Source organism: Bombina bombina, chromosome 7 (genome assembly GCF_027579735.1).
Source record: "Bombina bombina isolate aBomBom1 chromosome 7, aBomBom1.pri, whole genome shotgun sequence".
In the NCBI taxonomy this organism is placed as follows: domain Eukaryota; kingdom Metazoa; phylum Chordata; class Amphibia; order Anura; family Bombinatoridae; genus Bombina; species Bombina bombina.
In genome coordinates, this window is record NC_069505.1 from 152811095 (window position 1) to 152837220 (window position 26126).

Sequence of the window (26126 nt, forward strand, 5' to 3'; positions counted from 1 at the left end):
AAACCAGATAAAGAAAGAGGCATTTCTACGCTGTGTACAAGACCTCTTACTAATGGGAGTAATCCACCCAGTTCCGTGGTCGGAACACGGGCAAGGATTCTATTCAAATCTGTTTGTGGTTCCCAAAAAAGAGGGAACCTTCAGACCAATCTTGGACTTAAAGATCCTAAACAAATTCCTAAGAGTTCCATTGTTCAAAATGGAAACTATTCGAACCATCTTACCCATGATCCAAGAGGGTCAGTACATGACCACAGTGGATTTAAAAGATGCCTACCTTCACATACCGATTCACAAGGATCATTACCGGTATCTAAGATTTGCCTTCCTAAACAGGCATTACCAGTTTGTAGCTCTTCCCTTCGGGTTAGCTATGGCTCCAAGAATCTTTACAAAGGTTCTGGGCTCTCTTCTGGCGGTACTAAGACCGCGAGGCATAGCGGTAGCTCCGTACCTAGACGACATTCTGATACAAGCGTCAAGTTTCCAAACTGCCAAGTCTCATACAGAGTTAGTTCTGGCATTTCTAAGGTCGCATGGGTGGAAGGTGAACGTAGAAAAGAGTTCTCTATTGCCACTCACAAGAGTTCCCTTTCTAGGGACTCTTATAGATTCTGTAGAAATGAAAATTTACCTGACGGAGGACAGGTTATCAAAACTTCTAAATGCTTGCCGTGTCCTTCATTCCATTCAACACCCGTCAGTGGCTCAGTGCATGGAGGTAATCGGCTTAATGGTAGCGGCAATGGACATAGTACCATTTGCGCGCCTGCATCTCAGACCGCTGCAATTGTGCATGCTAAGTCAGTGGAATGGGGATTACTCAGATTTGTCCCCTCTGCTAAATCTGGATCAAGAGACCAGAGATTCTCTTCTATGGTGGCTTTCTCGGCCACATCTGTCCAAGGGGATGCCCTTCCGCAGGCCAGATTGGACGATTGTAACAACAGACGCCAGCCTTCTAGGTTGGGGTGCAGTCTGGAATTCCCTGAAGGCTCAGGGATCATGGACTCAGGAGGAGAGACTCCTTCCAATAAACATTCTGGAATTAAGAGCAATTTTCAATGCTCTTCTGGCTTGGCCTCAGTTAGCAACTCTGAGGTTCATCAGGTTTCAGTCGGACAACATCACGACTGTGGCTTACATCAACCATCAAGGAGGAACAAGGAGTTCCCTAGCGATGATGGAAGTCTCAAAGATAATTCGCTGGGCAGAGTCTCACTCTTGCCACCTGTCAGCGATCCACATCCCAGGCGTGGAGAACTGGGAGGCGGATTTTCTAAGTCGCCAGACCTTTCATCCGGGGGAGTGGGAACTTCATCCGGAGGTGTTTGCCCAACTGCTTCATCATTGGGGCAAACCAGATCTGGATCTCATGGCGTCTCGCCAGAACGCCAAGCTTCCTTATTACGGATCCAGGTCCAGGGACCCGGGAGCGGTGCTGATAGATGCTCTGACAGCACCTTGGGTCTTCAACATGGCTTATGTGTTTCCACCTTTCCCGATGCTTCCTTGATTGATTGCCAGGATCAAACAGGAGAGAGCATCAGTGATTCTAATAGCGCCTGCGTGGCCACGCAGGACCTGGTATGCAGATCTAGTGGACATGTCGTCTTGTCCACCATGGTCTCTGCCTCTGAGACAGGACCTTCTGATTCAGGGTCCTTTCAAACATCCAAATTTAATCTCTCTGAGGCTGACTGCATGGAGATTGAACGCTTGATTCTATCAAAGCGTGGATTCTCAGAGTCAGTGATTGATACCTTAATACAGGCTAGGAAACCTGTTACCAGGAAAATTTACCATAAAATATGGCGTAAATACTTATATTGGTGCGAATCCAAGAGTTACTCATGGAGTAAGGTTAGGATTCCTAGGATATTGTCTTTTCTACAAGAAGGTTTAGAAAAGGGTTTATCTGCTAGTTCGTTAAAGGGACAGATTTCAGCTCTGTCTATCCTTTTACACAAACGTCTGGCAGAAGTTCCAGACGTTCAGGCTTTTTGTCAGGCTTTGGCTAGGATTAAGCCTGTGTTTAAAACTGTTGCTCCGCCGTGGAGCTTAAACTTAGTTCTTAACGTTCTGCAAGGTGTTCCGTTTGAACCCCTTCATTCCATCGATATCAAGCTGTTATCTTGGAAAGTTCTGTTTTTAATGGCTATTTCCTCAGCTCGAAGAGTCTCCGAGTTATCGGCCTTACATTGTGATTCTCCTTATCTGATTTTTCATTCAGACAAGGTAGTTCTGCGTACTAAACCTGGGTTCTTACCTAAGGTAGTCACTAACAAGAATATCAATCAAGAGATTGTTGTTCCATCATTGTGTCCTAACCCTTCTTCAAAGAAGGAACGACTTTTGCACAATCTGGACGTCGTCCGTGCACTGAAATTTTATTTGCAGGCAACTAAAGATTTTCGTCAAACTTCTTCCCTGTTTGTCATTTATTCTGGACAGAGGAGAGGTCAAAAAGCTTCGGCTACCTCTCTCTCTTTTTGGCTTCGTAGCATAATACGTTTAGCCTATGAGACTGCTGGACAGCAGCCTCCTGAAAGGATTACAGCTCATTCTACTAGAGCTGTGGCTTCCACTTGGGCCTTTAAGAATGAGGCCTCTGTTGAACAGATTTGCAAGGCTGCAACTTGGTCTTCACTTCACACTTTTTCAAAATTTTACAAATTTGACACTTTTGCTTCTTCAGAAGCTGTTTTTGGGAGAAAGGTTCTACAGGCAGTGGTTCCTTCCGTGTAAAGATCCTGCCTGTCCATCCCGTCATCCATGTACTTTTAGCTTTGGTATTGGTATCCCATAAGTAATGGATGACCCGTGGACTTACTACACTTAACAGGAGAAAATATAATTTATGCTTACCTGATAAATTCATTTCTCCTGTAGTGTAGTCAGTCCACGGCCCACCCTGTTTTTTACGGCAGGTCTAAATTTTAATTAAACTCCAGTCACCACTGCACCCTATAGTTTCTCCTTTCTCGTATGGTTTCGGTCGAATGACTGGATATGACGTAGAGGGGAGGAGCTATATAGCAGCTCTGCTTGGGTGATCCTCTTGCACTTCCTGTTAGGGAGGAGTTATAATCCCATAAGTAATGGATGACCCGTGGACTGACTACACTACAGGAGAAATGAATTTATCAGGTAAGCATAAATTATATTTTTGTCATATTATAACCACCCTTACCTGAGCTATATCAAAGTTTCAATACAATTATCTACAAGGAAATAGTAAACACTATGGGCTAGATTACAGGTGGAGCGCTATCGTTAGTGCGAGGAGCGTAAACGCGATGTGTGTTACACTCAAATCCATATTAAAAGTGGAGCGCTATTAAAATTGCTGCAAATTCATTTGTACGAAAACAAGGTAATTTACGATCCACCATATTTTCTGTGGGTAGTGTTGAGCGGTAAATTTGCATTATATTACAATTTGAAAGTAAATGCGATCGCTTGAACATTATCGCATATACCACTCAAACTTTTTAAATCGCCCAAGCAGTTGCACTAAACTACACTATTAACCACTAAACAACCCCCCCACATTATAAACTACCACTCTACTCTATTAACCCCTAAACCAGCACCCCCCTACCGCAAAGTAACCCACTAACATCTAACCCCCTAACCTGACTATTAGGTCTTTTGTTGCCCAGAAAACAAAAAATAAACCCCCCCCAAAAAACACTAACACTAAACCCCAAAGATGGTACTCAATGGTACAATGCTAAATTGGGCAGCAGTGGTCCATCTTCTTATCTTCATTGTGGCAGCGGTCTTCATCCATCTTCTGATATTCAACACAGACGTTCTCTTCATGCGGTCACCAGCAGCACACTAACTTTTGAATGCAAGGTACCCCTTTTATATAGAGGTACCCTTGCATTTCTATTGGCTGATGTTTAAATTCAAATCAGTCAATAGAATGAAAACTAAACACTAAAAAAAACTAAAGTTTATGAGAATAGACATTCATATGTTAAAGGAACATGAAACCCAATTTTTTTCAGGATTCAGAAAGAGAATTTAATTTTAATAGATTTTCCAGTTTAATTCTATTAACAAATTGAGTTCATTCTTCTGGTATCCCTTATTCAAGTAAAAAAGCAATATATGGCAGTATTTGTTATACACTTTTCAGCACTAGATAGGAGAAAAGCTTGCAGAAAGTAAAACAAGGCATTGTTTCATAACTGCTTCCATTAAAGGGATACTAACCCCACATTTTTTCTTTCACAATTCAGATAGAGCATGCAATATTAAGCAACTTTCTAATGTACTCCTATTATCAATTTTTCTTTGTTCTCATGTTATCTTAATTTGAAAAAGCAGTAATAAAAGGTTAGGAGCCGGACCATTTTTAGTTCAGCACCTTGGTAGCGCTTGCTGATTGGTTTGCTACATTTAGCCACAAATCAGCAAGTGCTACCCAGATGCTGAACAAAAAATGGTCCGGCTCTAAAGCTTATAGTACTGCTTTTTTTAAATCAAGATAACATGAGAACAAAGAAAAATTGCCAATAAGAGTAAATTAGAAAGGTGCTTAAAATATCATGCTCTATCTGAATCATGAAAGAAATAAAATTGGGTTTTGTGTCCCTTTAAGTGCTCCATTATGTACACTCCTAAGTTTACATAAAGATGCTGTTCAAAAAATAATACAAAAAGAACAAAGATAATTTGATAATAGAAGTCAATTGGAAAGTTTTCTTTGTTGTTTGTTTGTATTTTAAATAAAAATAAACACTGAATGCTCTATTTGAATCATAAAAGAAATTCTGTGTTCTCATGTCCCCTTTAATAATCAAATGTTACATTTAATACTGGTAATGTTTGCTGTAACAAAGGCCAAATGTTTAGCAAACATGTGACATGTATTTAGAATGAATAAATGCAGCCAGCATTCTTTACTTGCAACAAATGTGCTGAGACATTTGCCAACTCTTTAATGTGAGGTCATATGTGATGGCTGCAAACCTTGGCAGACCTTGAAGTTCAGGTTTGCTGATTTCCAAGCTATGAATTCTCTGGCTTGGGTCTCTTGAGCAATCATGTAAATTTGTACATATTCCAGCTATGGTGCATATATGGAAATTTATATATTCTTTCTAGTTAAAAGGACAGTAAAAACCTTATAATTACAAGACATTAATTTTGTGCATATATAGAACACATCAGCAAAGTCTTAATGTTTTTTAAAAAAATTACATCCTTTTTACGGAAAGTATTTTTTCAATATCCAAAATCCATCCACAATGTGCCTTTTTTGGAAGAGCCAATCTGAGTCAACAAAGTGGCTACCTACTGTTGAAAAGTTAGTATAAAATGTATTGCAGGTGTTGTCTAATTAAGCAAATTAGGGACATATATGTAGCAGAGATAGCCTCAGATAAGCTAACAGGGTACATTTTAAGTTCTTACAATTAGAAATTGCCCAATTTATCAGAGATAAATTACATGAAATGGGGACTAAATAAATATTTAAGAAAGTTGTTTCATTACACATTACTAAAGATTTTATATAAAAAAAAAACTTATTTTTGTTACTGTCCTTTTAATTTAAGTGACACACCTCACAGATGCAAATGAGGGTCTTACCATAAGTGTGCCAGTGGAGTAGTCAGGGTTTTTCCACACTAACTCCAGTAAAAAAACATAAGGACTAGACAAATGGATTCATTTTTAGACTAATAAAAGACATTTTATTTCCATATTTAAAGTCATAAATAAACAGCCCTTTTACAAAAAAAAACAAAAAAACAAATGTGCAGAAGAAAAGAAAAAGAGTTGATTCCTTCTTGCTGTTAAAGCCAAAAATAAATAAATAGATATCAGGCTAATGGATTTAATTAACAAACACATTCTGAAAGACCCCATTAACAAACATTCTGAATATCAGTCAAAAACTTAAGAAACTTTTTTTTTCCTGGGGCAAAGGATTTGTGCAAAACACTTTTTGTCTGATAAAGGCTCTATCTTGTCTTGTGGTTGTGTCTCACTCATTTAAAAAAATTACAAGGTTATCTCAATTTTTTTCTCAAAAGGACATAAAACCCAATTTTATTTTCTTCCATGGTGCAGGCAGAGAATACAGTTTTAAACAACATTCCAATTTACTTCTGTTATGTAATGTGCTTCATTCTTTAGGTATCCTTTGTTGAAGATAGAACAATGCTCATGGCTGAGCCAATGACATCTTTGTGCAGCCACCAATCGGCAGCACCTGAGTCTATTTAGATATGCTTTTCAACATAGGATATCAAGAGAAAGAAGCAAATTAGATAATAGAAGTAAACTAGACTGTTGTTTAAAATTGCATGTTCTTTCTGAATCATGAAAGAAAAAATTTGGGTTTCATGTCCCTTTAACTTTTTTTTTCTTTATTTTATTCATGTGTGTTTACATTATTTAGAGCAGACTGTTTTATCAAGGGTGTTTTTTCCATTACAATTAGTTTTTTTTCTGTAATGATTTAAAAATGTTATTGCAATGCAGGTATCCTACACGGGAAAGCTTCATCTATGCAAAAAGAGGTATAAGATAGATGCAGCTTAATTGATTATAATGTAGAGTCACTTAAAACTGTAGCAAGAGGCAGGTACAAATCTCTAAATTGAGCATTTTTTTTAGTTGTAATGTTGTGGTGAGTTTTTTCAGCAAGATATTTCACAGAATGGTTTTATTGAACCTTGGCAAGTGTTTCATTGTTTATTCCAATATTTTGTCCTACACATAAATAGACATCATATTATAATTAATAGACATGCTTTTTGTTGGTTCTTGTGCACAACGAATACGGAATATGGAGTCTGGCAGTGGCATTTGCTTTTTTCAAAGCCAGATTTATTTGTGTGAAAATGCAACTTACAAAGATCTGTGCAAATCCAGAACATAGTGTGTTGTACTTACACTAGAATAAATCTGGTGTCAAAAAGAGCCAAAGGCTGCTGTCATAGACAAATGATAAATAGAACATTACAAATGGGATGTTTAAAATATAATTATAACGTAAAGCTGTGTATGTTTTGCTTATAATACTCTTACAGTTATGTTTACCACAATACTTACTCCATCTTCAGTCTAAGGGGCCTATTTATTATGGTGCAAGTGGACATTATCTGATATTGTGGATTATGTCCGCTGCACATCGATAAATGCCGATAGCATACGCTGTTGGCATTTATCATTGCCCCAGCAGTTCTGGTGAACTTCTGGTGCAATGCCGCCCCCTGCAGCGGGGCGGCATTGCACCAGATAAATATGCTCCTAAGCATGCTATTAAAATACATTTATTGATTATGTTGCTAAAAAGGGTAACACTAAATAAATTAATTAATTTCAATTGACTCCCTAAATTTAATATCCCACATTTAACTCTTCATTTTTAAATAGAGAATCCTGAAAAAATAGAATATTAAAGCCATGAATTGTATATAAACAATGAAAATAAATTTTATGTTATAATTCACATAATAAAAACCCAATAAAATAAGATGATTATGTATAATTTAGGGAAAAATTGAGAACATTTCACAAGATTCTTCTTTGAGACAAGATGGACACAAATTCCATATTAATGGAGTTTTGAATTAATATGCTATTCTTTTGAATTATGCTATAAATAAGATATTCTCCCCTTTAATAATTATTTTCCCTAGCCTTTCAATTATTAAATTGGTACATTGTATATATCAACTCTAAATGAAGAATTGAATCCAGTTAATAATTCTATCCAAACACTATGTACATATTCTGCAATCAGGGCTATTGTTTCTGTACCTTTACAAAATAGTTTGTGGTCCATTTGGTAAATTCACTAACAAAAGCAATATATATATATATATATATATATATATATATATATATATATATATATATATATATATATATATATATATATATATATATATATATATATATATATATACACACATACATACTGTATATATATATTTATATATAAAAAATTAAAACTAATAAATAAACATACTATTATGTTAGCCATTGTGATCTTAGGTAAGCTAGAAATGTTTGTTTTATTCAAGTACCAAATTAAATGGTTTTATGTAGTATGTATGTGTATGCGTATAGGCATGTGAAAAAAAAGTACACCCACTATGAATTATATGGTTTTACATATTAAGACATATTAACAATCATCTGGTCCTTAGCAGTTCTTAAAATTAGGTAAATGCAACCTCAGATGAACACCAACACATGCCATATTATGTGTCATAATTTATTTAACAAAATAAAGCCAAAATGGAGAGGACATGTGTGAAAACTACAATTATGATTCAGTAGCTTGTAGAACTTTCAACTGGTAATACAAGCACTACCCAAAGCATGCAAAAAGCTTATTTCTAGTGAAGTTAGCGTGGGAGCGTTAAATACCACTCCACTAGTAATCTGGCCCTAAATGCATTTTATAAGACTAGTATTGAAGTTATTCCCAACCTCTCTCTAGTCATGGGTTCCACCATTTTGAAATCTGTCTTTCACTACATTCCAGGGCTGGCCTGTTTGCACATGTTCAGTAACTCTCCTTCAGATACCTGCAGTTTAACCTAGGCTCCAAAATGGCAGCAACCATGATAAGAGGGAGGTGCATGACATGTGTTTAGGGTCCATTTTACCTTTATGGATCAGATAGAGCATGTAATGAATTGGACTTTTCAATGTACTTATATTATCACATGTACGTTGTTCTCTTGGTACCCTGTTAAAAATAATAACTAGGTAAGCTGAGGGGAGGCAATGCACCACTGGGAGGTAGCTGTTTATTTGTGGCTACACACTTATCCCTTTTGTTATTGGTTTAACAGATATGTTCCCAGTAATGTATTGCTGCTCTATAGCTGACTTTTGCAGTGGTAAACACAGTTATATGCAAGCAGTTGTCCAATAATAAAATCTTTTTTAACACAGATAATTTTTTATATTTTTCTTTCCTTTATATTTTTAGGATAATCAAAAGTAATTAAAAACATGTAAAGAAATTATACATATAAAAAGAAAGATATCTAAAGATTATTATTGAACACAAGGAGACTGTTCCTAAGGTAATAGCTAGCATTAAGTGGTTAACAAAATATATCAAAGCTCATAATTGCAAAGATACACTATATGGCCAAGAGTATGTGGACACCTGACATCAAATCTGTATGAGTTTGTTGGACATCCTATTCTAAAACCATAGGCCCTCCCTTTGTGGCTATAGCAGTCAAAACTCTTTTGGGAAGGCTTTCCACAAGATTATGAAATATGTCTGTGGGAATTTCTGCCCATGCAGGCAAAATAGCCCCAGAAGGTCTTCCTCACCATCAACGATCCTATTCTTCCCAAAGGTGTTCAATGGGGTCGAGGTAAGGGCTCTTTGTAGGCCACTCAAGTTCCTCCACACCAATCTCATCAAACATTGTTTTCATGGACCTCATTTTGTTCACAGAGGCTCAGGAATGCTGTTGGTACAAACTTTGAAGCACCTTATTGTTTAATATATCTTTGTATTCTGTACCATTTAAATGACAGTTCACTAAAACTAAGGGGCCTAGCCAAGACCCTGAAAAACAGCCCAGACCATTATCCCTTCTCCACCAAAATTTACTTTAGACACTATGCATTCCAATAGGTAACATTCTCCTGGTATCCACCACAGATTCTTCCATCAGACTGCTAGATTGTAAAGCATGATTCCTCATTCCAAAGGACACATTTCCACTGCTCCAGAGTCCACTGTCTGAGCTTTTGTTTCTCGTAGACATTTACACTTCACAATAATAGCACTTACAGTTGACTGGAGCAGATCTTGTAAGGGAGACATTTCACTGTCAATGTTTGTTTATGGAGATTTAATGCCTATGTACTGGATTTTTTTGCACCTGTTAGTAGGGTTGTCCACATATGTTTTGCCATATAATGTATTGTACACTTAAAAACTGTCATGTCCGTCCAATCATGTCCATCCAACATAGCTAAATTATGACAACTGCTTCTTAACTTTCGTTTCAGGCGAGCCCTATGTTCTTTTAATATATGCAGCTGTATTGTATCCTTTTCATTCATCTGCAATTAGCAAATACTTTGTGTACTATATGATATGACCTCAATAAAAATATTACAACCCCCCAAAAAAAAAACTGTATTGCAAACACTGCTGCCATCTAGTTTTTAAAATGTGCATGCCCCTGATAGTGACTGTTGCATCTGCTATGCACATACACTTAAGAAAAAGCAAGCACATATGCTATGAATATAAACCAATCAGAAGCTCTCAAGAGTCAGAGATCAGCACCAAGTGCACACTCCTAGTGCCAATATGAGCTACAATGTTCCTTAAATGATACCATTGTTTTGAGAATCTTTAACATGTAAACGTTTATTGATAAACAAGATTAGAGAGTAATAGCTCTTTTGGCATGTAAGAATACACATTTATATCATTTCTGTTCCAATGCATTGCATATTAGAGACTACAGTTAAGATTTACTTGGTTGCTTATGCCTAATAACCCTCACAATGCATGAAAAATCATCTCTAACAATCTACAAAATGTTATTATAAAGCTGTATTTGTTGCCTTAGGATGCCCTGAAGTTTTCTTAGTATTTGTTTACAGTCTCCGTTCATTTAGAAAATGACATTAAAATTAAACAATGTTGTTATAAGGGAAACTGTCACGTTTGATAAATCTTATTTTTATTAAAAGCATAAAGAACACAAACAACAAACACTGTAAATAAAATATATAACAGGACATAACTCAGTAGTAGCATAGATCACATGACTGCAAGACACTTGTTTCCGAGAAAAAATATATCTGTATGGAGTTCTAAAATTTGAATATTTGGTCTATAACACTATAGAAAATGGAATTTGAGGGGAATAGCATTAGAAAACAGAATTCTTACATTAAACAATTAAATGTTTCAAATTTAGAAAAAAAAGATTATAATTACATGATATCTATAGAAATATAGAAGAATGTCTGACATTTTTGTGGCTTCCACATATTAAAGGAACAGTCTTCTTGAACATTGTTACTGTTTTTAAATACTACCCATACTGTTTTTAAATACTACCCATTCTCCAGCTTTGCATAACCAACATTTTGAAATGAATATACTTTATTATAACTTCTAAACCTCTACAAGTCTGTCTTTTTCTAAGCCCCAACAGGCCGGCTCTTATCTCAGTGCATTTTTATCAGCTTTACACAGCCAGACAATGCTATCTTAAGTTTGCCATATAGATAACATTGTGCTCACTCCTGTGGAGTTACACATGAGAAAGCAGTAACTGGCTAAAATGCTAAATTGTAAAAAATAAGGGGGAAGACTGCAGAGGCTTACATATAAGGTAATCACAGAGGTAAAATGTATATTGACATAACAGTGTTGGTTATGCTAAACTGGGGAATGGGTAATAAAGGGATTATCTATCTTTTTAAAGAACAATAATTTTCAGGAAGACTGTCCCTTTAAGAGCGCCAATAACATCCAAGCTGTGAAAGAGATGCTCCTTAGAGTTTTTAGGGGCTGGACAAAAATAAGGGACCTCAATTTCCTAAATGATAGTATTTGTGGAAAGGAAGGAAAGAATGGCTAGTGCAAAGAACAGCCTTATCCTGATGAAAAATCAGAAAAGGAGGTGCACGAGATAAAGCTAAATGTGCAGGGACTTTTCTAGCCGAAGAAATATCTAGAACAACAAGTGCCTTCTAAGATAAAAGCTGAAGATCCAAGCCACATATTGGGGCATATTTAACAATGTGTGAGCAGACATGATACAAAGTAAGGTATCATGCCCGCTGCCCATCGCTAAATGCCGACAGCATATGCTGTCTGCATTTATCATTGCACCAGTAGTTCTTGTGAACTGCTGGTGTAATGCCGCCCCCTGCAGATTGGCCACTAGCAGGGGGTGTCAATCAACCTGATCGAATTTGATCGGGTTGATTTCTGTCCACCGTCTCAGAGCAGGCGGACAAGTTATGGAACTTCTGTTTCCAGCGAGCCATACGGAGCTTAATAAATATGCCCTATTGTCTCAAATAGAGGGGTTCAAAGAACCCTCAAAACCCAACTCAGACTCCAAGGAGGAGAAACTGGATGAACAAAGGCCTGAAAGTCAGGAATTTTAGCAACATTCTTATGAATTAAAACAGAGAAAAAATCACCCCTTCGAAGAATTGGCTGATGTACATTTTTCCAATCCTTCCTGCAGAAATTTAGGAATTTAATAGAATTCCAACAGCAACTTTTGCGAGAAAACCATGCAAAAAAAGTTTCCCAGACCTTATAATAAATACGTCTGGTAATAGGTTTCATAGCTTGAATCAAGGTCTCAATAACCTTGCCAGAAAAAAACCTGAGACAGAATTAAGTGCTTAATTACCATGCTGTCAAATTCAGAGATTTGTAATCATAATAAAAGAAAGGGCCTTGAGAGATAAGATCCTTACTTAGAAAAAGTAGAAAACTTTAAGGCAGGCACAAGGACATTTGCACCAGATCTGCAAAACAAATCTTCAGAGGCCATGCTGGTTCAATCAGATTTGCTGAGGCTTGTATCTGCTTGAAATATGTAAATCAGGTTAAACGACCAAGGGACCACTAGGGCACGTATTAGACTTGCCTGAAGATCCCGAGGCTTGCTACAATACTAAGGCAGTTAATAATTCAAATGGGAGGCCATAAGATATAGCTCCAGCAGACCCCAATGTCTCACAATTTGGTCGAACACTTCCTGATTTAGAGACCCTTTCCCTAGGTCAAAAGACTGACAAATTAGAAAATCTGCCTCCCAAATGTCCACAGCTAGAATATGGAATTGCATAAACCCTGCAATTATAGCATTATTCTCAACTGATGATGCTGGAAACATCCCTCATTGCTAAGGGACTGTGAGTTCCGCCCTGATGATTTACCTAAGCAACTGCCATGATATTGTCTGACTGGAATCTCAGAAAAGATTAGTGTCTGAGGTCAGACAAACTCTGGAGAGCCCTAAAGACTGCACTGAGTTACAAAACATTTATTGGTTACCTCGCTTCCTGAGGAGACGAAACTTCCTGCTATCTCAGAGACCCCCAGACTGCAACCCAAGCTAGCAGGCTGGCATCCAACCCACACTAGATGAGGAAAAGAGGTTACCCGTACCAGGGACTGGTGAGTCTGCCACTAATTCAAAGACTGCCTTGTTTTGTGATTTAACAGAATTCTCTGAGACAGATCTTTGTGGTCTCCATATCTTTAAAGCAGCATCTGCAACAACTTCCTTGCTCTGAGCTATGGAAGGGAGCAGATTCAGCCACAAAAGAGCACAGGCCTGATGCAGCTTCAGTCTGTGTTGATCTGTCAGAGATAAGGACAATGCCACAGAATTGATTATGAACCCCAAAAAAGACACACAAGTCTGAGGGGTTAACAAACTCAGACACTTGAGTCTGAGGGGTTAACAAACTCTGGTAGATTTATTTTCCAACCGCTACTCTGAAGCAACTGAAGAACCATCTTAGTGTGAGAGACAGTCAGATAAAAAGATGGAGCCTGAACCAGAATGTCGGCCAGGTAAGGAACTACAGAAATTCCTTGAACTTGAACTACACACAACAGAGCTTTCAGTACTTTTGTTAAAAAAAAAAGGAATATGCAATTAAGCATGTTTTAAGTCTATGGTAGTCATAAACTGAAAGTCCTGCACTAAATGAAGGAAAGTGTAAATTGTCTCCATCTTGAAACAGGAATTTTTAGGAATTTGTTCAATATATTGAGATCCAAAACAGGCCAAAAAGTACCCTCCATCTTTGGTACTATAAAGAGATTTGAATAAAACCCTTGAGTTGAAACTTGAGTAATCACCTCCATTAGTTCCAAATCTTAGAAAAGCTAAAAAACCCTGGGGCCTTTGAAGGATCTCAAGGCAGGAAGAGTCTTCCCAGAGGAGGCCTTATTCAGTACCAGGGGGAAATATTTTTTTCAATACCCAGGTATCTTGAACAAACCTCTCCCAAGCCTCCCAAAAGAGACTCTCAATATGGCCCCCACCAGAGACTCATTTAGTATGGTGGCCGTGCCTTCTTGGGAACTTGGGCAGACTACTTGGACTTTTTGTTTTTGGACCAAGAAGAGTTAGTCTTCCAGGATGATTTAGATTAGAGGAGGAATATTTCTGAGACTTATATTGGCAAAAGGTGCATATCTAGACTTACTCGTAGATTTTTTTTTATCCTGTGGCAGAAAAGCTTCCTTATCCCCAGTGACTTTGGCAATAATAGCATCTAGTTCAGACCCAGAGATTTGCTTGGAAGGGAAGTGAAAACATTCTGTGTTTAGAAAAAATTTAAAGATACCAAGGGGCATTTTTATCAAGCTCCGCCAAAAACAGAAGTAATAAAGCAGCGGACTAAAGACTCTGAGCTCTGAGGTGGCGGACAAAAATCAACCCGATCGAATACGATCGGGTTGATTGACACCCCCTGATAGCGGCCGATTGGCCGCAAATCTGCAGGGGGCGGTATTGCCCCAGCAGTTCATAAAAACTGCTAGTGCAATAATAAATGCAGACAGCGTATGCTGTCTGCATTTATCAATGTGCAGCGGACATGATACATTACTATAATAAATTGACCCCCAAGACTTAAGCCACAAAGCTCATCCAGCTAAAAAATCTAAAACAGAAACAGTAGATTTGATGTGAATCAGTTCCACTGCTGCATCACAAATAAATTAATGTTATGTTCTTAGGAGATTAATAGGATCCTGAATCGCATCCAGAGTAGTTTCCCCATTAACAAGTTCTGCAAGCTGAAATGATCCCCTATGGAAACCTTCAAGTTATCCTTAAAAGAAGAAATATTCTCTAAAGAAAAAGTAGTATGCCTGGCCAAAGTGGAAATTGTTCCTAAGGTAGATGCAACTGTCTCCCAAATCTCTGAATTAACAGAAGGGAGAGGAACAAAGACTTGTATTTGGAGGATAGATAGTGCAATACATTGCTTCTGCCATTCCTTCGAAAATATTTCAGAAAGTGAATCAGGCACGGGAAAAGAGGAAGGATGCTTTGGAGCTGCTTTTAAAATTATCAATCTTTTTAACAAGTTGCTTGACTGTAGCAGGATTTTCCTCTACCTCTAAAGCAATTAAAATGTCCTGCAATAATACACAAATATGCTCAATCCTTAAATTAAAGGACACATCCTCTACCACATCAGCAGGGTCCTGAGACTCAAATAAACTATACTCAGAATGAAAGAGAATCCTCAGAGTCAGAGACACCTCTATCATAAATGAGTAACTTAGAGTGGCCACTCCCCTCTCTTCCACACAGTTTCTCTACATACCCCTCTGTTCTTACACAGTCACCATCCTCTTTAAAGCCCACCTTGAAGACTTATTTTTGTGCTGCACCTACACTGTGGACATCACTCCAGTTTCTTCCCTATCTTTATACCTCAAAATGCCCTCTGAAATGTGACCTATTCTGTCAAGCATAACACTCAATTATACAATTATAAGCACATCCATAACAATATTTGTTTTATAACATCTTTATATTTTCATCACATACAACATTTCCATATTTTCATGTCTTTTAATCCATTTAAAAATAAATGTCACAGGAATAGGGCTCTTAATTTTATTTTTTATTGATTTGTTAGTGAATGTTTTGTTTTGTTATCAAGGTACATCTAGAATATTTAGGTTGATTCAAATAATAATAGTAATAATAATCTTTGATCACAGACATAGGGGCCAATTTATTAAGTACCGGGAAAATCATGTACGCCCGGCTTCACTAAATGCTGACAGCATAAGCTGTTGGCATTTAACATTGCACAAGCATTTCAGGTTAAATGCTTGTGCAATGCTTCTCCCTGCACATTTGCAGCCAATTGGCTGCTAGCAGGGGGCGTCAATCATCCTGACCGGATCGGGATGATTGCAGTCCTCCACCTAAGATGTTGCGGACTAGTTAAGGAGCAGCGGTCTTACGTACACTGCTTCTTTAATTAAAGGGCCATGATACCCAAATGTTTAAAAACTTGAAAGTGCTGCAGCAAAGCTGTAAAAAGCTGACTAAAAAAATATCTCCTGAACATCTCTATGTAAAAAAAGGAAGATATTTTACCTCAAAATGTCTTAAGTATTCACACTCGATAGTAAAGGACAAATCAGTATGCCTATTCCGGGACAGGCAAGAGAGCGTGCTTCATGCAGACTCATCTTATTTCCCTATTCAGTTTAAGGAATTTACTATGAAATCTCATAAGAGTTAAGTGAAATCTCATGAGATCACAGTAAAATAGTTCATGACCTCAGCACTGCTGATGCCGATTGGCTGCTGTTCACTTCTTCATTTTTTTTTTAATTTTTTTTTTTAAACCTGCAGCTGGACAGTAACTGAAATATAAATCTTTATACAGTACTTACTCTGGTGAGCTGAGGAAATTGTGAGGTAAAATATCTTCTTTTTTACATAGAGATGCTCAGGTGATATTTTCCTGTCAGCTTTTTACAGTTATACTACATCACTTTCAAGTGATTTAGCATATGAGTATTATGTCTGTTTAAGTTTCTGCCGACCCAGAAACTATGGGGGTAGATTGCCGAATTTGCTGCTTGGTAAATCTACCCCATAATATTTATATATGATTTGATCTCTGTTAAGAGGCAAATTGAAAGCTATGTCATACCTTTTCACTGTGTAGATTCTAAAGGACTAATATTTAACGTATATTTATTATATTAAGCAAAAGTAATGTTGACTGTTAATTTAAATAGAATCTCTGGTGACTAATACATATATCTAGAAATCTCTTTTTTTCTTTGTCTATTAAAGGGAAACTGTGCAACTTGTTCCCACTGTAACCATTTTTTTTTCCAAAGTGCTCATTTACCTTTATTTTGTTATTTAAAATCGTGCCTTTTGAAACCACCACTGGAACTGAAAATATGAATGATTTTTCTATTTTCAATAGAAATAAATTGTAAACAAGAGGCAAACAAACATCAATCAAGTTCCCATTTTCCATTTGATCTCTAAGTTTTAGCCATTGTGTAAAGACAGAGAGATAAGAAAAAGAGTCCTTAATGTATAGAGAGATAGATAAAATAAGGAGGTCTGCTATTTCTGCAGACTCAGTCGATTTATATGGGCATGTTTTTGAAGAACAATGGATTGAGGCTTCTATCAGTAAAAACAGCTATATTATATACAAAAATAAACGTAAAGGAGACAAATTGTATACTACAATAACAAATCACTGGGAACATAAAGGTAAATTAATTTTATTCTTGTCCCTTTAAGTTGCTGAGATTGATTTTTTATCTTTGAGAAAACGTTTTAATTGTATTACACAGTTTATTGAAGTTGAATACCATTATGCTTTTTTTCTTAGAGCGTCTTTACATTATTTTCAATGAGGTTTGTGATCTCAGGATTGTTGTGAATTGGAAGAGATGATTTCTAAATTCTCTTTGTTAGTTGTATACAATCCAAAACATTATATCTAAAATGTCGCCCGACATTAATAAATGCTGATAGCATACACCATTGGCATTTATCATTGCACAAGCATTTCTAGTAAAATGCTTGTGCAATGCCGCCCCCTGCACATTCACGGCCAATCAGCCACTAGTAGGGGGTGTCAATCATTCTGTCTGCCACCTCAGAGGTGGCAGATGAGGTAAGGAGCTTACGACCGCTGCTTTTTAACTTAAAGGGACAGTTATTAGATTAATATTGGGTACATATTCTCACTATTGTGGTACATTGGTGTTCTAGCAATTACCGCACACTATGACAGGGAAGAGTGCTATTTGAAATCCTTACTTGAGTCCTTTTCTTTTTTCTTCTGTTCATGTTTATAGGGGTTAGCACCAAACTATATAAGTTTTAGTTTATTATTCCCTGTGCTACATACATACTAGTGCCAGTTTCTCTTATTCTTTATTGCTAATAGTAAACATCATAATAGACTATTCAAAGATGCAGGGGGGAAAAATAGATTTAGATGTACAGAAGGGGGCTAAGTCTTTCACAGGAAAGTAAAAAGGTGAGGTCTGTGTTGCATGTGCTGACAAGTAGAATGCACTTATTTCCAGCTACCATACTGAAAATGAGGTTAGTGAACATACATCAATCACTGAAAACAATGCAACTGATAATAACAATAATAATAGTTGAGAGAGGATGGCTTTATTGTAAGATTAAAGGCTAACAAGCAAACACAGTTTGGAGATTGATCTTTGTTTTGCCTTTCATGTTTTGTTTCTATTACTTTTGAATAGGCTACAACAAACAGCTGGAAAACATAGAAAAATAAGGACTAGATTACAAGTGGAGCCCTAAATTATCATGCTCCCGCAAACAGGCAAATGTTCCTGTTTGCGGGAGCGCAATAACTAACCAGTCATTACAAGTGGATGCTTATTGCTACCGCGAGTATCGCGTTAGAAATTAGCGTAATTTTCATTTTCTAAAAGTGCCCCAAAGGCCTTTGAAATAGAGGGCATTGAAGATTATTAATAAAAAAATAAAATATAGCATTGCAATAGGCAGTTTTGGGGATTTAAAGTTGGTTGGAGTGGGGTACTGAAAAGTGTCTCTACATTGCAGTCTACGGGAACTGTTTGTTCCCATAGACCATAATGTAATATATATATATATATATATATATACATACACACACACATATATTAAAAAATGCTGCGCTACTTACCCCTTCGATGTGCGAGGTTCTAATGCTGTCTGTGACAGCATCAGAACGAGGCTATCATAGGAGCTTGTGTTCGCATTGTGATTAACTTGTAATACCAGCGCACATTATTGTGTGCTGGTATTACAAAGTGGAGTGCATATATCGCTTGCATACAAGCGATATATATCGTTCCACTTATAATCGCGCACTATGGGCCCCATTACATATGCAGCTTCACCCACAAAAGCCGGCGACGCTGGTTTTTGCGCATTTTTGATATTACATATACGGTGTAGCATACAAGTTACGCCCGTATATTTCACCTGTCGCTCACACTTTTTACTCCCATAAGCTAACATGGGACCGCATCGTAAATCGGTATCCAATATCCAGCGCAAGGTCTTATGTGGCAAAAATGGAGAAATCTTACTCCATTTTCACCTCCCCATAAAAGGCAGCCATAGCAGGTCTTGCACTGAGTATGGGAGCACCGTAACTCCCTAAAATGCCTGCAAAAATAAACACCTAACGCATGCGCAATGTCTATCTACCTGTCAACCGCAATCCCCCACCGCAATAACTAATAAACTGTATTAACCCCTAAACCGCCATAGAGCACACCACAATTAACCTATTCTAGTATTAACCCCTAAACAACCATAGCCCACATAGCCTATTAAATCTATTAACCCCTAATCTGCCGTCGCCAATGTCACCGCCACTATAATAAAGTTATTAACCCCTAAACCGAAGTCTAACCCTAACACCCCCCAACTTAATTATTATTTAAATAAATCTAAATAATATTACTATTATTAATCAGCCAATCGGATTGAAGTTCAATCCGATTGGCTGATCCAATCAGCCAATAGGATTGAGCTCTCATTCTATTGGCTGATTGGAAAAGCCAATAGAATGCGAGGTCAATCCGATTGGCTGATTGCATCAGCCAATTGGATTTTTCCTACATTAATTCCGATTGGCTGATAGAATCCTATCAGCCAATTGGAATTCAAGGGACGCCATCTTGGATGACATAATTTAAAGGAACCTTCATTCGTCGTTAGTCCGTCGGCCAGGAAGGATGCTCCGCGTCGGATGTCTTCAAGATGGTGCTGCTCCTCGTTGGATGGAAGAAGATAGAAGATGCTGCTTGGATGAAGACTTCTGCCCGGATGGAGGACCTCTTCTGCCCGGATCGGATGATGACTTCTGCCCTGTTGGAGGACCACTTGTGCCCGGATCAGATGAAGACTTCTGCCCTGCTGGGTGAAGACGGCTCAAGGTAGGGTGATCTTCAATGGGGTAGTGTTAGGTTTTTTTAAGGGGGGATTGGGTGGGTTTTAGAGTAAGGTTGGGTGTGGGTAGTGGGTTTTAATGTTGGGGGGGTGTATTTCTTTTTTTTACAGGTAAAAGAGCTGATTACTTTGGGGCAATGCCCTGCAAAAAGCCCTTTTAAGGGCTATTTGTAATTTAGTATAGGGTAGGGCATTTTATTATATTGGGGTGCTTTTTTATTTTATTAGGGGGCTTAAATTAGGTGTAATTAGTTTAAACTTCTTGTAATTTTTTTTTATTTTCTGTAATTTAGTGTTTTGTTTTTTTGTACTATAGTTTATTTAATTTAATTGTATTTAATTTTAGCTAATTGTAGTTAATTTATTTAATTAATTTAATGATAGTGTAGTGTTAGGTATAATTGTAACTTAGGTTAGGTTTTATTTTACAGGTAAATTTGTAATTATTTTAACTAGGTAGCTATTGAATAGTTATTAACTATTTAATAGCTATTGTACCTAGTTAAAATAAATACAAGTTGCCTGTAAAATAAAAATAAATCTTAAAATAGCTACAATGTAATTATTAATTATATTTTAGCTATCTTAGAGTTTATTTTATAGGTAAGTATTTAGTTTTAAATAGGAATACTTTAGTTAATAATAGTAATATTATTTAAATTTATTTAAATAATAATTAAGTTAGGGGGGTGTTAGGATTAGGGTTAGACTTAGGTTTAGGGGTTAATAACTTTATTATAGTGGCAGCGACGTTGGCAGCAGCAGATTAGGGGTTAATAGATTTAGTAGGCTATGTGGGCTATGGCGGTTAAGGGGTTAATACTAGAATAGGTTTATTGCGGTGTGGGTTATGGCAGTTTAGGGGTTAATAATTAGGCTTATTGCATTGTGGGGGATTGTCGGTCTAGGGGTTAATATATTTATTAGTAGTAGCGAGAGGGGGGATTGTGGATATAGGGGTTTTACGGGCTATTTTTGGGAGGCAGGTTAGACTTTTACGGGAAATTTGATATTCCCTTTACTTTTCTTAGGCGCCGGCAGTTTCTAAAGTGCCATAAGTCACTAGAGACTCCAGAAATTTGTAGTTACGCTCATTTCTGGACATCGCTAGTTTACCTGACCTACGGCACTTTAGGAACTGCAGGCGGGGTATATGTAATATCCCGATGTGCGAGTTGAAATTACGGGTGGCACGGGTTCCCTCGCTTGCGCCGAAACCTGCGCCGTATATAGGGTCGCGCCCTATATGTTTTGCAACCTCTACATATGATCCTTGAAAGGATATTATCTTAAATGTTGTAATGCATAAGCATGAGAGACATATTAGGCTGGCAGGGAGCTGTTGGTCATTTATTGTACTTTTTCATGTTTACTCTTTTACCCTGTTTAACCAGGGTGTCTTTGGAATAAATGTGTTGCATTTGAGGCTCTCTGGATTTTTTGTTTGCCTATGAGAGACATTAACATGCATTCTTTATTATTTTAATTGGTTGAAAGGAACTTTATAATTGGCTGATAGGCATATCCTGCTAATGTTCATTGGCTGATAGGTTCATACACCATAAGTGGAAAGTCAATAGCAGAAAAGAACTCTGGGAAAAGTCTCCAGAGTCTTAATGGCACAGATTGATTAAAACAATGTACTAGCTAGGGTTCTTTTGTGCTATTGTCAGGATAACAGATACAGAGTCCCATTTCCAACTCATAAGACTGTATTAACTGTTATATGCATATGTTTTAGAGGATATAGGAAATAGTTGAATATGTGTTGGTTTATTGCCTTATTAATTTCCATTCACAATTTTAAGGTATTATCATAAGTAGGAAGCACCCAAAAGTTATTGGGCATTCTCAGGAAGTTCGCAACTGATGCTAGATGTTAGCTTAAGTTTTAACATTTTATTTTGTAATTATTCAGGCAATAAAGATCTCAACATGTTAAAATATCAGTTTTATAATTATAGGTTATGTTTATGTGCAATGTCTCTATAAATGTTATCTTTTTATTTAACTTCTTAGCTGCCACAGAGGCTTGCAGTACCAGGTTAAAAATATTTTTTTTACCTTTTCTGGCTGCCAAGAGTTTAATGTCTTATGATTGTACCCTTTATATCTGTAATTCAGTATATGAACTGAAAAAAAATATTTACTCAACTGATACTAATTGGAGACACCATTTCTTAATTTGCTCAGAATATTTTATAGGGAAATAAAATCAAAGTGTAAATACATATATATTCTTTTTTTGGAAAGGCCACTGCAAATACGGTCAGGCAACTGCATTTTTAATTAAACTTCTCTTTAATAAAAGAAATCAGTCTTTTTCCAGAGTCAGGGTACCTCTTTAAATGAAAAACACTTTTCAGCAGCAACAGAAAATACAAAACAAAAAAACCTACTCCAGTCAGGAGACTGACTAGCAGTAGTTTCCCTAACTACTATTACTGGTCCAGCTACTCTGGCACCAGTGAAAAACAAACATTCACAGCTTCCCTCCACTTTTAACTTCCCTGCAGACAGGTCCCTTAAAGGTCTCCACATGCACCATCCTAGTGCAGTCTGATACTGATACCCCTACCTGCTTTCTCAGAGCTATTATATAGCCCTGGGCCTAATTAACAAGGAACAGGTGTACTAGCTAACAGAAAACATTAACCACTTAACAACAGGGATAGATTGCTCTTTGTAACCTCTGACTGATATACACATGGGCCTGTACCCTGTCACAATATATATATATACACACACACATATATTAATAACTATTTTTTATACTGGTTACTAATTTAATGTGCATTAATAGAAACAGTCCATAATCATTGTTTAATGATATATTCCCAAGTACTGTTGCCACCTCAGCCATGTTTTCCTGGACACTTATGAGTTACACATGCTGCAGGGCGAGCAGGGAGGAACATGTATTGTGTTTCTGGACAGCACTATTCACATTCCTCCCTGCACACCCTGCAGCATGTGTAACTTATAAGTGTTCTGTATTTTAAGGGACAGGTGGCAACCCTAACTGTAGTAAGATTAGTCTAACCTTACCTGATGATCAAGCATAACAAGTTAAAAAATAAAGCTGGGACATAATTGTTATATTTAGTAGTTAAACCCAATGGCACACTGTTGCATATGTTTTATAAAGTTGCACAGGACAATAAAACGGTTGTTACATCTTTAATGAACTGCAAAATCCAATTTTTTTCACAAGCATATGAAGTTGCCTAAAGGATTCTGACATACCTTTAAAGTTAATTTGGATGTTGACCCACCTGAAATATTGTTTTGCGTATATAATTAAAATATTACTTCATTTCTGTTTGAGTTAGAACACTGAACTAAAAATTGTGGTCATAATTTTAACATTTCCAAAAGCTAAATACATAGGTAAAACAGATACCCGTGAACCTCAAACTAATATTAAAACATTTTTTTTTTTAGTAAGTTAAAGTGATATGAACCATTTGCTCATTGTTGTACTAAAACACCCACTAAATAGTGGTTTATACTTAAAGGGACACTGAACCCAAATTTTTTCTTTTGTGATTCAGACAGAGCATGAAATAATTTTAAGCAACTTTCTAATTTACTCCTATTATCAAATTGTCTTCATTCTCTTGATATCTTTATTTGAAATGCAAGAATGTAAGTTTAGATGCCGGCCCATTTTTGGTGAACAACTTGGGTTGCTCTTGCTGATTGGTGGATAAATTCATCCACCAGAGCCCGAACCAAAAAAAAAAAAAAGCTTAGATGCCTTCTTTTTCAAATAAAGATAGCAAGAGAACAAAGAACATTGATAATAGGAGTAAATTAGAAAGTTGCTTAAAATTGCATGCTCTATCTGAATCATAAAAGAAATCATAAAAGAAAAAATCTGGGTTCACTGCCCCTTTAATGTTAGAAATCATTGCAAAATGTATTATCTGTCACTTTAAATGGATTTTACCTTTTATTTTATTTTATTTTTAAAGGGATACTAAACCAATTTTTTTCTGTCATCATTCAGAAAGAGTATACAATTTTAATCAACTTTCTAATTTACTCATATTATACATTTTTCTTTGTTCTCTTGTTTTTTTTTTTAATTAAAAAGCAGGAATGTAAGCTTAAGCGCAGGCACATTTTTTGGTTCAGCACCTGACTAGTGCTTGCTGATTGGCGGCTAAATGTATTCACCAATCAGCAAGCGCTAGTCAGGGTGCTGAACCAAAAATGGGCCAGCTGCTAAGCTTATATTCCTACTTTTTCAAATAAAGATACCAAGAGAACAAAGAAAATCTGATAATAGGAGTAAATTAGAAAGTTGCTTAAAATTGTATGCTCTATCCAAATTATCAAAAAAATGTTGGGTTTAGTATCCCTTTAACTTTATTTGTGTAATGTTAATTAATTCCTGTTACAGCCCTACAAGGAGCTGGTGTCTCTTCAGGAAGGCGTATCTAGTATAATGTTATACAACTTTTAGAGCATCATGTGCTGGTTTACTATTAAGTAATTGCTAGGTAGAAACAGAGTCAGATTTGCCCATACTCAGAAGAGGCAGAATGCAACCTAAGTTGCCAATATAGAACAAAAAAGCACACAGAGACACATTATTTACCTTTATGATTTTCCATGCTGGCGACAAAGTCGGTATAGCTCACTATTAGTATATTACTGATTCACTTCCCCCTTTTTTTAGATTTTTTTTTCTTTTGTTGTACTCCCCTCTTGAGACTGTTGATCACCTTCTTGGTATTATTAACCCCTTAATGACCACAATGTACCCTGTATGTCACTGGTCGTTAAGGGTTTTTTCAGGACATAATAGCACAAGTCTAGCAAGAAGACGCTAATAATACCCTCCCTCCAGCAGGCTTTGTGGAATAGAGCAGTCTCAACGCTGGTGGCAAGACCGCGCTATAAAACAATCAAGTCCCAAAAAAAGGCCAGTGACATACAGGGTACGTCGCTGGTCCTTAAGGGGTTAATATGGTTTTGACACTGAGTATGATATATGTTTTTTCTATTGTGAGTGACAAATGACTTCTTCTTATAATTGTTTACTATATGCTTATTGCCTTATCAGATTTGATGGGTGGTGTTTGGCTAGCATGCCACACAGGTGGGTGACATTTGTCAGAATTAGGCTTGTATGTATAAGTAGCAATTATTTTTTGTATTTTGCAAGAGCCTGATAAAACAGCCGTTAGAGCTGAGAAACACGTCACTGTGCAATGATGCTTTTTCAATAAATCTTTTCTTACCATTACCTGATACTTTTTTGGATTCTTTATCTTCACCTATTTCAAGGAGCCTGTTGGAAGACTGATGTTCCATGGTTACTGCTAAACCAGAGGTACAGTCTGCTGGACGATTGTGAGGTTCCAGCTCACTTTAGTGCATGTGGTTCTAGGTGCAACACAATAGTGAAGGCATTTATTATGTACCACTTTAACTGCAGATGTTAAGACTTGCTTGGCCATGTGGTGCCCTTGTGTGCTTTTGTTGTTTTAGGTTTTACTATTTGGGAGAGGAGTCATATCCCTGACAGAGTGCAGCCTGGGCCCAGCTTGGATATCATATCCACACGGAATTATTGAGATGCTCACTTAAGACTCAATCTCATGTGGGTTCATTATAGTTAGGTTCTGGACTTTGATCATTTTTAGTAATCCCCATAGTTTTTGTAATATGCAAAGGTTCACTCTATGGGGTAGTATATTTATCAATGTGCATGCGGACATGATACAAAGTAGCTTATCATGTCGGCTGCACATCGATAAAAGCTGAAGATCCAAGCCACATATTGGGGCATATTTAACAATGTGCGAGCGCACATGATACAAAGTATTATATCATGTCCGCTGCCCATCGCTAAATGCCAATAGCATACGTTGTCGGCATTTATCATTGCACCAGCAGTTCTTGTGAACTGCTGGTACAATGCCGCCCCATGCAGATTTGTGGCCAATTGTCTGATAGCAGGGGGTGTCAATCAACCCGATCGTATTTGATTGTGTTGATTTCTGTCCGCCAGGCGGACAAGTTATGGAGCAGCGGTCTTTAGACCGCTGCTTTATAGCTTCTGTTTCCGGCGAGCTCGAAGGCTTGCTGGAAACAAGGAACCTC

General features: G+C 37.1%; 1 protein-coding gene across 1 annotated transcript in view; it reads left to right on the forward strand.

Moving 5' to 3' along the window:
- LUZP2 (leucine zipper protein 2) overlaps positions 1 to 26126 on the forward strand; it is a 1349153-nt gene that overhangs the window by 878508 nt on the left and 444519 nt on the right.